Raw genomic sequence first — 14666 nt, 5'->3', positions numbered from 1 at the left:
GAGCCAGTGTCCAGGCTGGGGATGTGTTACACTGGCCATGCTGTCACCCTGAGACTGGGGAGGGGATCTGGGGTGGAGGTGGAAGGTTCGCCATGGGGGAAGGGACTGGTCTCCAGCACACATCTGGGGACGCCCTTCCGTTTTCCTCCTCCCAGTCTGCCCAGGGTTGGCGTTTCTCAACTTGGCCCTGCAGGCCCCTCCTGGGAGTCTGGCCAAGCAGCCACTTCCTTATGGGGCTGGCAGCTGCTGGGCCAGTCTCAGCTTACTTCTAAGCCTGGATCAAAGCTCCAGTTTCTTACGAAGGACTGTGGGCTGGGGATCGATACATTCAACTGTCTTGGCACTGTGTCTGACCCCATGTGGGCCCCAGGGACGTGGAGATGAGTAAGCCACTGGCTTCCTCCTTTGTGGCTCCATTCTGCTCAGGAAGCAGAGTGTGCGGAAAGTTTCTAGCCCCACCTTGGTGCTGCGGTAGAGATATCTAAGTGCTGGGGGAGCCTAGATGGTGAGAAAGTGGGGAGACGATTCAGCAGGTACCAAGATGTGAAGGTCAGATGTCAGGCTATGGCATGTGGACTTCACCTGGTGGACAAAGGGAGCTGTCCCATGTTTTGAAGCAAAAGCCTCCCACAAACAGGTTTGTGCTTCAGAAACACACCACCCAGGTGTGTGTGTGTGTGTGTATATGTATGTATATATGTGTGTGTGTGTATATATATGTATATATATGTGTGTGTGTGTGTGTGTATTTCTTAACATAAATTACCTATTTTGAATTAAAACAATTATATTTTCCAACAAAACTTTAGAGAGTGGTATTATTTTATATTTACATATTATTTTATATTTTGGTAATGTCTTAAATAAAGTCGGATTTTTGTATATGTCTCTATACTTGATCTTTATTTTCAATAAACATGTATAGTTTTTAAGGTGAAAATTAAAGCATCTCCATTTTGTAAAAATAATACCAAACCTAAGAGAACACAGAGCAGATGGATATGAACCCAGATGAACCGGTGACCCATATGGTGCCTGGGAATGGAAAGAACCCTGGGCTTACGGTTCACAGTCAAGTTCCTGCCGCTGACATGCTGGATTACTTTGAGCAAAATTACTTCCCCATCTCAACCTCAGTTCCTTTGCCTGTAAAATGGGAATTCTCTTACCTCATACACAGGGCTGCCATCAGGACAAAATGGGATGTCAGAGGACACTGTATGTTTGCACACATTTGACAAAGGTCAAACAGTAACGCAAGGGTCTGGAAGGCTCTCTCTACATGCCCACAGATGTTTAAGATACCCTGCTGCAAACTCACCACCCATCCATTTCTTGAGAAGTCTCTCTCTCAGCTGTTTCAGCTCAAACTCAAGCCTGTCCTGTGAAAACGTGGCCCTGTCCAGAGAAGCAATCGTTCATGTGTTCGGTGGGCCACCTGCCCGCCAGGTCCGGCCTGCTGGGCTGGGAACGTCAACATCGGCCCCTTCCTGGTGAGAGAAGGAACAGGGAGCCGGCTTGTTCTCCGAGAGCAGAAGACTGGCCGGCTAGGAGGAACATTTAAGGTGGGACGCTTCCTCCTGCACCGTTGGCAGCTGTCTACATAAGGCATCCATTATGCGCTGCCCCTAAGGCCAGTGGGCCTGAGAGGCTAGGCTAAAATTAGTGTAAAAATGCGCACCCGCCAGAGACACAGAACATCCGAAGGTCAGATGCCTGCAGCCAGCCACCCGGGCAGGAGCCGGGGAGCGGGCACAGAACAGCTGTGGCAGCATCGGCCTCTGCTTCCTCTCGGGCATGGGGATGAAGTCCTGCCCAGAGTCCTGGTTCCACAGCTCGGCTTGAATTGAAAAATAGGATGCAGAGTACAACCCCAAACATGTTTTTTTTTTTTTTTTTAAATCTGTGTACATTCATAGGAAAAAAAAGGTGGGAGAGGAATTACTAAATATCCAAGAGGCAGTATCAAATATGGAATAGTGGCTAAATTTTTTTCTTTTCCTGTACTTTTCAAAACATTTTCAACCAATACATACTAATTTTTCAATCAGAAGAAAACACAACTGGACTACCCTGGTGGTCCAGTGGTTAGGAACCCACCTGCCAATGCAGGGGACACAGGTTTGATCCCCAATCCAGGAAGACTCCACATGCAGGGCAACCACTGAAGCCTGTGCACCCTGGAGCTCATGCTCTGCAGCAAGAGGAGCCTCAGCAATGAGAAGCCCGTGCTTCACAACTAGAGTAGCCCCCACTTCTCACAACTAGAGAGCCCACGCACAGCAGCGAAGAATCAGTGCAGCCAAAATAAATAAATACATACATACGTAATTTTTTTTAAAAGAGGCAAACACAACCAAAGATGCCATCCATTATATGTTTATATTAAATATTATTTTGCATATATCTTAAATTTATAAAAGTGATTAAATTGTATACACTTATAGTCATATAAACTCCCTGGTGGCTCAGACTATAAAGAATCTGCCTGTAATGAAGGAGACCCGGGTTCAATCCCTGGGTCAGGAAGATACCCTGGAGAAGGGCATGGAAACCCACTCTAGTATTCTTGCCTGGAGAATCCCATGGACAGAGGAACCTGGTGGGCTACAGTCTATGGGTGGCAAAGAGTCAGACACGATTGAGAGACTAACACACACACACACACACAGTCGTATGGCACATACGTGTATGTAAATGTGTTTAGATATCTAGTCCACTGATGTTCATCGCTTTGAATTCCAGAATATCAAGCCTGACTGGCATTAAAGAGAAACATTGTCCAAGTCTTCCTTTTATGGAAGAAACTGAGGTCCCAGAAGCAAAGCAGGATGCTGAGAAACTACTTTTCACTGATCTTCATTCTGACAGGAGTTTCCCCAAATCTTGCCCACTTTAATTCTGTTGTTGTTTTTACTCCCACTTTATGGAGATAGAAACTGAGGCACAGAATTGATCACCCCACAGCACCCAGCTAGGAAGTCACAGAGCAAAGTCCCAGCCCTGCTTTCCTATCCAGAGGCCAGGGAGCTGGAGGGAAGGACCTGTGGAAAACACTGGCTCCCTATTGTAAGTAGAGCTGCAATGAATGCTGGGGTGCATGTGTCTTTTGGAATTATGATTTCCTCCCAGGATTAGGATTGCTGGGTCATATGGTAGCTCTATTTTTAGTTTTTCTTAAAAATTTTTTTTTTTATTGAAGGATAATTGCTTTACAGAATTTTTTTGTTTTCTGTCAAACCTCGACATGAATCAGCAATATAGGTATACATATATATCCCCTCCCTTTTGAACCTCCTTCCCATCTCCCGCCCCATCCCACCCTTCTAGATTAATACAGAGCCCCTGTTTGAGTTTCCTGAGCCATACAGCAAATTCCTGTTGGCTATCTGTTTTACATATGGTAATGTAAGTTTCCATGTTCCTCTTTCCATACCTCTCTCTTCCCTCTCCTCCAGTCTCCCCATGTCCGTAAGTCTATTCTCTATGCCTGTTTCTCCATATTTTTAGTTTTTAAAAGAATCTCCACACTGTTCTCCATAGTGACTGAACCAATCTACATTCTCACCAACAGTGTAAGAGGGTTCCCTTTTCTCCACACACTATCCAGCATTTATGGTTTGGAGATTTGTTGTTGATGGCCATTCTGACCGGTAAGGACATGGAAACAAGCTTTACATCCATCATTAGAGGAAGATGTGGTCCATATATACAATGGAATACTACTCAGCCATATAAAGGAATAGCATTATGCCATTTGCCAAGACGTGGATGGGCTCAGAGCCTGTCATACAGAGTGAAGTCAGTCAGAAAGAGAAAAATAAATATGGTATATTAACACAACTATGTGGAATCTAGAAAAATGACACAGATAAACATATTTGCAAAGCAAAAAAAGAGACACAGAAGTAGAGAACAAATGTATGGATGCCAAGGGGGCAAAGGGGGAGGGCGGGATGAATTGGGGGGTTGGCATTGACCTATATACACTGCTATGTATAAAATAGATAACTAATGAGGACCTACTGTATAGCGTAGGGAACTCTACTCAGTGCTCTGTGGTGACCTAAATGGGAAGGATTTAGGGTCCCAAAAGAGGGGATATATGTATACATATAGTTGATTCACTTTGCTGTACAGCAGAAAGCAACAGAACATTGTAAAGTAACTAGCCTCCAATAAAAATTAAAAAGCAAAAAAAAGAAAAAGAAAAACCACTAGCTCCCTGAAGCCTCAAGCATTCAGTAAGCCATCCCACACAGGAACATGTTTGACCGTCTTTCCTGAGACCTTTGGGTGGTGCAGGCCGCCCCAGCCCCTGGGAGCCTTTGAAGGAACAAGTGCACAGAGTGGTGTGGGGACACAAAGTCACGGTGCCCCCCTTTCTCCATGTGGGTCAGTTGGAGGGGGAAGGTTTGCAGGCGAAGGCAGGCAGGTGCCAGGTCTTCGAAACAGGAAGAGTCAGCCAGGGAAGCTGACTCTCAAGCTCTGCATTCCTTCACTGGCCCCCTCCAGCTTTCCAGTGTTCCAGCTCTGGAAATACCTTGAAGCCACTTCACGTGCTGGTATCTGAGGCTTTTGCTCCAGCTACAACATCTGTCTGCAGCGCCTGTCCCTGTCTCTACTGCCCCTGCTCTTTCAGGGCTCGACACATCCCTGCTGAGTGCCTACTGGAAATGGCAACCCACTCCAGTATTCTTGCCTGGAGGATTTCACGGACAGGGGATGCTGGCGGGCTACCGCCCATGGGGCAAAGAGTCGGACACAACTGAGTGACCAACACTGACGCTATGCATTAGAGCAAGACACAGTCCCAGCCCTGGCGGTGCCGAGTTCTTAGAGAAGGCTTAGTGTTCAGGCTGCACCAGGTCATTCAAGTGAGGGCTCTGAGGTCAGACTGCCCAGGTTTAGCCTGGCTTGGCCACTTCCCAGCTGTGTGTGCCCAAGACAGTCACTCAGCCTCTCTGCATCAGTTCTCCTCATCTGTAAAAGAGGATGATAGACACCTGCCTCACAGCACTGTTGTGTAGGTAGAGTGTAAATCTGTATAAAATTCTTAGGGCCTATTATACAGAGTGAAGTAAGTCAGAAAGAGAAACACCAATACTGTATATTAATGCATGTATATGGAATTTAGAAATTCGGTAACGACAATTCTATTGCAAGGCAGCAAAGGAGACACAGATGTAAAGAACAGACTTTTGGACTCTGCGGGAGAAGGCGAGGGTGGGATGATTTGAGAGAACACCACTGAAACGTGTAGATTACCATTTGTAAAATAAATGACCAGGGCAAGTTCGATGCATGAAGCAGGGCACTCAAAGCTGGTGCTCTGGGACAACCCAGAGGGATGGGGTGGGGAGGGAGGTGGGAGGGGGGCTCAGGATAGGGGGACATGTGCACCCATGGCTGATTCATGTCAATGTATGGCAAAAACCATCACAGTATTGTAAAGTAATTATCCTCCAATTAAAATAAATTAATATAAAAATAAACTTGGATTAGCTCTTAAAAATATTCTTAGAGCAGTGCCTGGCACATAGCAAGTGCTCAATAATCATTCATCATTATAATTTTTCTTCTTATTATTAGCATATTTTTCAGATTCCCTCCTCATGATGGCCCCTGCTTCTGCCTTCTAGCTGCCCCTCCTCTACAGCCCCATAGAGCATCAGTAGTGATGTGATATGGGCCTTGAGGACTGTTCATCCTCATATTCCTGTATGTGGTGCAGGGACCATATTTATTCATCTCCATCCCAGGCCCTGGCACAAACACAGCAACAGTGTCTCCAGGGCTACTGTCGAGTTGGTGGGTAACACGTGCCCTCAACTCCAACCAAGAAAAGTCTCGGAAGCTCCTCGCTGCCTGGGTCCTAGAGGAGGCACATCTGGCCATATCTCTGAGCTCACTGATATTCCTCAAACTGTGAAGCCTGCCCTGGATCTGACCCTCCTGAGCTGACAAGGGAGCAGGTACCAGGCTTCCTAGAATGCTTCTCTGTGTTGGGGAGCTGGGGAGCTCTGCAGGGCAGGTCATCCTAAACACCAACACGGATGCTCCACCAATCGGGATCTTTCCCATGGCGGTGCCTTTCTACCTACCGGTCCCCTTGCCTGGAGCGCACTCTTTGCCTTTCACAGTCCTCCTGATCTAATGAACTCCTACTGATCCTTCCACACCCCCTCTCCCACAGCGCTTTTCCTTTCTTACAGGGTGTTGTTATTTGTTTACACACCCCTTCTGGAGAAGGGACCATCTTATTCCCGTCGGGGCCCCCAGTGTCTGCCAGTGCCTGGAACAGAGGAGGTGTCAGGAAAGTTCTGCCAACCTAAATTTTCAAAGGAAAATCTAGTCCATTGGTCTGACTGCCCATGAAGGCACAGGTGAGAACTGCCACACTTGAACCAAGAAAACCCACAGGCCTTCCCAGGACACCTGCTTCATCACTGGGACGGGAGCTGGGGGAGCAGCCCAGAACGTTAAGCGTCCCGTGTGACGGGCAGCGGGCTGGCCTTTCACAGAGCTCCGGCCCCTGATTCTGGAACCACCCGAGGAGGTGGGTATGGGGGAGATGAAGACACCCAGGCACAGGCGGTTACACTGCTCCCCGAGGGAGTGACAAGACAGGGCTGGAGTCCAGTGCTCTGGCCCCCAGAGCCTACTCTTCCGTCTCTCCCAGGAGACAACAGATGTGAAGGCGTTTCGAGTCCTGCCAAGAGAGGAAACTGCAAAACGACACAATTGCAGAGTGTTACCCGCCACACTAAAACGACTCTAGGGCGGGAGCCACCTGGGTATGTAGTGGAGGGGGGAGGGCTGAGGAAGAAGGGCTTTAGGAACAGTACTGCATTCTTTCTCTCTTCCTTTCTTTTAAATATTTATTCATTTATTTGGCTGCGTGGGGTTCTTTGTTTTGGCACATGGACTCTCTAGGTGTGGGATGTGGGCTTGGTTGCCCCACGGCCTGTGGGATCTGACTGCCTAGACTGGGGATCAAATCCACGTCCCCTGCATTGCAAGGCAGATTCTTGACCAATGGACTGCCAGGGAAGTCCCTGAATTCTTTTTTTAAACAAACAGTTCTTTTTTTTCATTTTTAAAATTTTCGCTTTTTATATTTTGGGCCGCATTGCATGGCATGCGGGATCTTAGTTCCCCAGCCAGGGATCGAGCCAGCACCCCTTGGATTGGAATTAGGGAGTCTTAACCATTGGGCCACCAAGGAAGCCCCAACACTGCATTCTTACAGGGCTGCTGTCTGGGGGGAGGCGGCCCAGCGTTCTTCAGGGGCAGGGGAGGAGGGGAACCGGGTCGGTTGAGAAGAGAGGTTCTGATGGCAAGTCCAGCAGCCCTCCACCAGAGAGGCCCCCAGGGTGCCTTGTGGCTGCTTTTCACTAGGAGATCTGAAGGGCCCCAGTGGGACACAGACAGCTCAATGAGGGGTTCCTGTGCTGGGCCTCCCATGGCTGATGTTCAAGGTTCTGACACAAGCATCTCCTTGCTGCTCTCAGCCTCTCCCTGGGGCCCAGAGTCTTCTCCTGGCACCCCAGACTGACCATCTGCTTTCCTTCCTCAATCATATAGGGACCAACCTGAGCTCCTTAATCTGGCATTCAAAGGCCCAACTGTTTCTCCTAGGCTCACTTCTCCCTACTCTTTCTCTGCACCTGCTAATCCCAGTTATTCCACCTTTGCATGTGTTGTCTCCTTAGCCTGGAAGGCCCTTCTTCCTATCTTGCCTGGTGAACTCCTATTCATCCTTCAAAGCCCAGTTCAAGTTTTGCCCTCCAATGGTCCTCCCTGAACCACCCCCACAACCAAACCCAGACAGAATGGACCCCTCCCGCCTTCACAGGTTTCCTCTATCATGGCTATTTACACATTGTCTCCTCCTTCAGACGGGGAGCTTTTTCAGACCAATGATGTGCTTTATTTGTCTCTGAGCCTCAATGCCCTCTGGTCTCATCTCCTGGGCAGCTCTCCTGGGCTTCCTCGTGGATCAGCCAATAAGCTTTGGCCTTGCACTCACTCCCACACAAAGAAAGGGCCTGCTCTTAGGTTAACCTGCTTTCCCACCCTTTGTAGTCTTTCACCCAGCTTGATCTTCACACCCACACTCTGCTGTGGGCCTGCCCATGCTCTCCGCATGTGTGGGTCACCTTTGCCCTTCCCATCTGGGCACTGCAGTCTACAGTGACCATGGTGTGCTATGCAGCCGTGACAGGGCCCATGCAAGGCTGGTGACTGTCCATGTTTGAATTTGACTTCAAGCACAGTTTGCTGGAAGGGACACAGGTCCTGGCCCCCAAAGCACACATGCACACAGAGGGCACACGCGAAGCCCAACCCAGGCTCCACGTGCAGGAGGTCCACGGAACAATCAAATAGGAGGTGAGCCCTAGGGCAGTGGCAGACAACTGCTGTGCCCGTGGTCCCTCCTCCCAGCCCAAGGCCTTGATCAGAGCCTGGAAGAGCTGACTTCTGGCCTGCCCCATTCACTGAATCCTATTCCCTCACATTCACACAGAAAAACAGAAACAAAGAAAGGCAGGTTCCATCTGAGATTTTCCTGAGTAGTGAAGGCTGACATGGTGTCAGAACCAGTTCCCTGGCTCCTCTCCCAGGACACGTTCCTAGCGCCATATGCTGCCATGGGTAGAAATGCCAGCTGCAGGACTCTGGACAGTTGGCAGTGTTTTCCTGAAGTCTTGGTAGAGTGCGGGGCTCCATTCTCCTGCCAAGGCTGGAGGCAGCCCCACCTCCCTCCTGGCCACACACACGCCCATGGTCTTAGGGTTGTGCTGAAATGGCTCCACGTCCCATGGTGGGAGGGAGTGATGGGGAGCTTACCTGCTAAGGGCCAGCCGTGGTCTCATGGTCGAGATATGTCAGAGCTTTTTAAGAGCTTGCAGGGCTGTGCTGGAGGGAGGCCTGTGGGAAGCAGAGAATGTGAGAATATTATACCACCGCCATCTGTCAACTTGCACTTGAGTTTGAAAAATGCATCCCCACATGGTGAGCACAGCCTTGCTGAGAAGAGCTTCACAGCTGAGCTCCGGCCACCACCCCTTCTCCAACAGGGTCATCCCAGGGTCAAGATCAGACTCCCTGGGGGTGCCATCGTAGCCTCCTGACCCCACTCCCAGAGCTGAAAGTCTGGAGTCAACAGCCCCCGCTGGAGCTTCTGTGTTCTATTTCTGCTTCCCAGTGGAGGAACTCTCACTTTCAAGCACTCCTTGAGAAAAACCTCCCCTCACGGGCTCCCAGAGCACCAATCGTTGTAACTCATTCATTCTTTCTTCCATTATCCATTCATTCATGCCAGCATTCCCTAGCCACTTGGGGAATCTCTTACTGCTGCTGTGAGGTCTCATGGAAGCAGTCATGGAAAGGGACAGCTCAGGTCTCGTAAGTCACTTGTACACCCAGTGCAAATGCTACAGCTCCCAATCCCCAGCCTGGTGGGCTCCCCTCTCCGAGTGATCCTGTGCTAGACATTGGGCAAAGCCCTTATACTTCATGCAGGACCACAGGATGCTTCCCATCAATTTTAGCATGAGGACTCCTTTTCAGGTGAAAGTATTCCTCAAAACTCCCCACCCCTTCACGGTGCCCTTAGTATCTCTTCTTTGAAAAAAAAAATACAAAAGCTACAGGAATGTGCTAAGTTGTTCCAGTCGTGCCCGACTCTTTGAGACCCTATGGACTGTAGCCTGCCAGGCTTCTCTGTCCATGGGATTCTCCAGGCAAGAATATTGGAGTGGGTTGCCATGTCATCCTCCAGGGGATCTTCCCAACCCAGGGATCGAACCTGCATCTCTTACGTCTCCTGCATTGGCAGGTGGGTTTTTACCACTGGCGCCACCTGGAAAGCCCTACAAGAACATTACGCCTTGCAATTAACTTGTTTTTTAGTGATCACAGCACCACTACTAGTTAAATAACGGTTATCCACACTTGACACATGTTATTTCTGTCTTCCATGTTTAACCATGCTTTGACCCCTGGGAGATCCATTCATTCAATATTTGTTCAATGGGTATTTAAGGGGCATCTCTGGGATGCCTGGCTCTGGGGCGACAGGTTAGGGGTCCAGGTAGGAGAAAGAGCAGTGGCTCTGCATGGTGGGGTCCTTAAGCTCCAACCCAGTACAGACTGGATGCGAGCCCTCGCAGGCCACGTGGCATGTCTCTAGCCCAAAGTCCTTATGAGTAAAGTGGAGATGATCACTCTGACCCTGGAAAGTCATAATAGGATGAAATGAGATAGAAAGCACCCAGGTCAGGGCCTGGCATAAAGCAGAAGCTCAACAGATGGGCACCAGAGGATTAGCATCATCATCGACCATCACCCTCATCATCATCATTGCCTTTATTATCACCACCATCGTTGTGAACATCCTCATTGTCAGACCACCACCACCACCATCACATCATCCTTTCCGTCTCTTGCTGAGCCCCAAGAGGCCTGTCCTTGCCCCTCCAGCAGGATACTCTGTAGTCTCCACCTTATAATAGAGAGATGTGTATGCACATTTTCTTTCTCAAAGTCATGTGCTGCTCTATAATTTCAGAGCTGTGTGAAACTGAGTAAGGTACTTAACCTGTCTAAATCTGTTTCTGCATGTAAAAATGGGACAAGTTTTAGTAACTCATGGAATTGCCGCAATGTAAATGCGTATAAAAACTCAACATAATATCTGGGATTTGGTAAATGCTTAATAATTGCTGGTCATTATTACTGTTATTATTACACTTCTCCTCCTAGCCTCTGAGCCCCTGCAAGCAGAGACCATGCCAAATTCATCTCAGTCTCCCCACAGAGTCTAGCACAAGACTTTTCTCCCAACAGACATTAATGAATGTTTGCTAAAACAGTCTTGGAGGCTTACACAAAATCAGATGCAAAATAACTCAAGGGCCAGGAGCATGGAACATGGTCAAGGAGAGAGGAGGACAGAGCCCTGATGAGACTCTGAAGACTTCCAACAGATCTCCTGAAGGGAGCCATTTGTTACCTGGGGAGCCGATCTGCAGGTCTGCTAAGACCTTCAGCCATCCATTCATTCATCAAGCTGACCAAAATCTCATTTGGTTCAATAACAAATCCTTGCCCAGTGTCTTTCCCCCCTATTTTAAATCTTACTTCCATCTGGCACACCAGTTGGTCTTCACAGAAATGCTTGGAGGCAGTTAGAACAGGTATGAACAATCCATTTTGTAAATAAAGAACTGGAGACTCAGAGAGGTGATGAGACTTGCCAAAGGGCACATAACCGTCAAGGACATAGTGGAAAGTAGACCAGGGTCCCATTCATGACATTGATTCCTTCCCACTGGCCCCATGATGTCAAGCACTTTACAAATCTGGAATCGCTCATTCTCACTGCCCACTTTGCTTCTCAGCAAACGAAACTGAATTAAGTTATTTTGGTGCTATTTTAACATGCCTGTTGGAAAAGAAAGATGAGAAGTTCCGTGAATCAGGGACTATGAGAGCCACAACAGTATAGGGCAATTAAATGTATGGGTGCTGACCCCAGATGGTATGGGTTCAAATCCTGACTCTGACATTCATTAGCTGTGGACAGAGCTAATGGACAGAGCACTGGACAGAGCTCTGGACAGAGCACTTAAGCTCTCTGGGCCTTGATTTCTTCATCCATAAGGAAAACTCATTCCAGCTACCTGCGGGACTGTAACAGTTAAATGGACTAATTTATGTGCAGTATCTAGAACAGTACCTGGTACATAGAAAGGGTTAGTTGTAATCATTATTATTTTTTTAATACTTTTTATGTTATACAGATTTATATCTTAATATTTTAAATTATTTAGTTATTTATTTATGACGGCACTGAGCCTTTGTTGCTGTGTATGAGCTTTCTCTGGTTGTGGTGAGTGGGGGCTCCTCTCTAGCTGCAGTGCGTAGGCTTCTCATTGCAGTGGCTTCTCTTCTTGCAGGACACAGGCTCTAGGAGTGTGGGCTTCAGTAGTTTTTGCATGTGGGCTTAGCTGCCTCACAGCATATAGAATCTTTCCAGACCAAGGATCGAACCCATGTCTCCTGCATTGGCAGGTGGATTCTTAACTACTGTATCACCAGGAAAGTCCTGTAATCATTATTATTTGTGATGCATGCTCTGCACCTCAAACAAGGCCTGGCACAGAGAAGATCCCTAAAAAACATTTATTGGATGGGTTAATGCATGAAATACTCCCTGGAAAGAGGTCGGTAGCTGTGCCTCCAGGATGGATAAGTCAGTCACAAAGGGAGCTGGAGTTCCGGTCTCAGAGAACCTAGGGTCCCCGAGTTCCTAGGTCAGATGAAACCAGGAGGAAGGAGATTGGTTCAAGAGGTTTTATGTCCAATGCATGTCAGGCTGTGTATGTGCTGTGCACTCAGCTGCTCAGTCGTGTCCAACTCTTTGCGACCCCATGGACTGTAGGCCACCAGGCTCCTCTGTCCATGGGATTTTTCAGGCAAGAGTACTGGAGTGGGTTGCCATTTCCTCCTCCAGGGGATCTTTCCGACCCAGGGGTTGAACTGGAGACTCATTGGCAGGTGGGTTCTTTACCACTGCACCACCAGGGAATCTCTTATGAAGAGCAGTAAATATGACTAATAATAGTTAAGAATATGGGCTTTAGAGTCAGATATTGAAATTCAAATCCTCACTCACTCTGTTACTACTGGTTGTGTACTCACTTCCTAATATCGCCTCAGTTTCCTTATCTATAAAATGGGGATACCTACCTTGATGGAAAGTTGGGTTGATCAGATATCCTATGGAGGAGGTAAAGCCTCCTATACCCAGCCCTGGCTCATAGAAATACTGAAGATGAGCCCAATAAAGTCAACAGCAGCTGACCATGATGAACTCGTCCCATGGGCCAGTTCATCCTATGCCAAGTGCTGTTCTTACCATGCTCTCCCTCATGTGGGCTTTGCATTCCTCTGCTAAGGCTAGCTGCACCCTTGGCCAAAAGGCTGCTGAGAAAAGGCAAATTCTCTATTTGGTCCCAGCGCAGATTGGGCTCCATGGAGGTGACATGGCTCCTTGGGAAACGGTCCCCTGGGAAAGGTGGTCTCCAAAGAATCCACCTGGGGCGCCCCTCCCAAGCACCAGTGCAAGTATCTCACAGTCACTGTGTCCCAGTCCCTATGGGGGTGCAGACCCTGCTGTGCTCAGTTTCCCTGTTCAAGACCCCCAGACTCACCAGTTGGCCTGCTTATGGGAAGGAATGGGCATTTGTTGAGCCAGAAATTTTACAATCTTGATTTCATGTAATCCTCACAGCAAGCCTGCAGGTGGGCACCTGGAGGTCTCCATGGACCAGCTATAAGACCCTGAACAAACTAGTCAATCACCCATGCCTCCCTTTTCTCATCTGTGAGCACTAGGTAAATATCCTTATTCAGTGAACCTGTTTTGCAGAGAAAGACGCTGAAGCACTGTGGGGAGGGAGGTGCTCTGTCCAAGGCCATATAACTAACAAGTGATGAAGCTGGAGCTGTATGACTTCACAGTTCCACCCATTCATTCATCATCAGTTCTGTTTTGAAGGCCCACCCGGTACTGTACACTGGATCCAAACTCCCTCTCTTTTAAAAAAAACATTCATAGATGGTATTATGGTATCATACTGAAACTGTATTTTTAATTTTCTAAAACCACAGTGACTTAACAGAAGTCAATATATTTTTTGTCTTTGAATAAAATTGTATTGACAGGTTCTAAAAAAGTTTTTGCTTGTTTATTTGCTATTCTTTATTTCTCTTTTTGTAGATTTTTTTTTTAGAAATAATAAAATAAAACCATTTGGAGTTTGACTACAGTAAATAAGAAATAAAAAGTATTCATGATGCAGTGGGACATAAACAGTATAAGCCCAAAAGACTAAATTATTTACTATCTGGCCCTTTATAAAACAAGTTTGCTGACCCCTGATCTACTTGAAGTGACAAATAGATTCAAGGGATTAGATCTGATAGAGTGCCTGAAGAACTGTGGACAGAGGTTCATGACATTGTACAGGAGGTGGCGATCAAAACAATCCCCAAGAAGAAATGCAAAAAGGCAAAATAGTTGTATTAGGAGGCCCTAAAAATAGCTGAGAAAAGAAGAGAAATGAAAGGAAAAGGAGAAAAGGAAAGATATATCCATCTGAATGCAGTGTTTCAAAGAAGAGCTAGGAGAGATAAGAAAGCCTTCCTAAGTGACAATGCAAAGAAATAGAGGAAAACAATAGAATGGGAACGACTAGAGATCTATTCAAGAAGATTAGCGATACCAAGGAAACAATTTCATGCAAAGATGGGCACAATAAAGGACGAAAATAGTATGGACCTAACAGAAGCAGGCAACGTGGACCACAGCCTTGTCTAACTCAATGAAACTATGAGCCATGCTGCGTAGGCCCACCCAAGATGGCCATGGTGGAGAGTTATGACAAAACGTGGTCCACTGGAGAAGAGAATGGTAAACCACTTCAGTATTCTTGCCTTGAGAACCCCATGAACAGTATGAAAAAGCAAAAAGATAGGATACTGAAAGATGAACTCCCCAGGTGGGTAGGTGCCCAGTATGCCATGGGAGATCAGTGGAGAAATAACTCCAGAAAGAATGAAGAGATGGAGCCAAAGCAAAAACAACACCCATT

At 47.5% G+C, this 14666-nt stretch overlaps 1 protein-coding gene across 5 annotated transcripts in view; it reads right to left on the bottom strand.

The window, feature by feature from the left end:
* HIVEP3 (HIVEP zinc finger 3) overlaps positions 1-14666 on the bottom strand; it is a 564242-nt gene that overhangs the window by 171902 nt on the left and 377674 nt on the right. For all 5 annotated transcript variants that reach the window (XM_061412315.1, XM_061412313.1, XM_061412317.1 and 2 more), the window contains one exon: positions 8854-8934. The gene's annotated coding sequence lies outside the window, so the exon portion shown is untranslated. The remainder of the gene's footprint in view (positions 1-8853; positions 8935-14666) is intronic.

The sequence above is a fragment of the Bos javanicus genome, chromosome 3 (assembly GCF_032452875.1).
Source record: "Bos javanicus breed banteng chromosome 3, ARS-OSU_banteng_1.0, whole genome shotgun sequence".
In the NCBI taxonomy this organism is placed as follows: domain Eukaryota; kingdom Metazoa; phylum Chordata; class Mammalia; order Artiodactyla; family Bovidae; genus Bos; species Bos javanicus.
The sequence above is the reverse complement of the archived record's forward strand: the minus strand, read 5'-3'. Positions and strand labels throughout refer to the sequence as shown.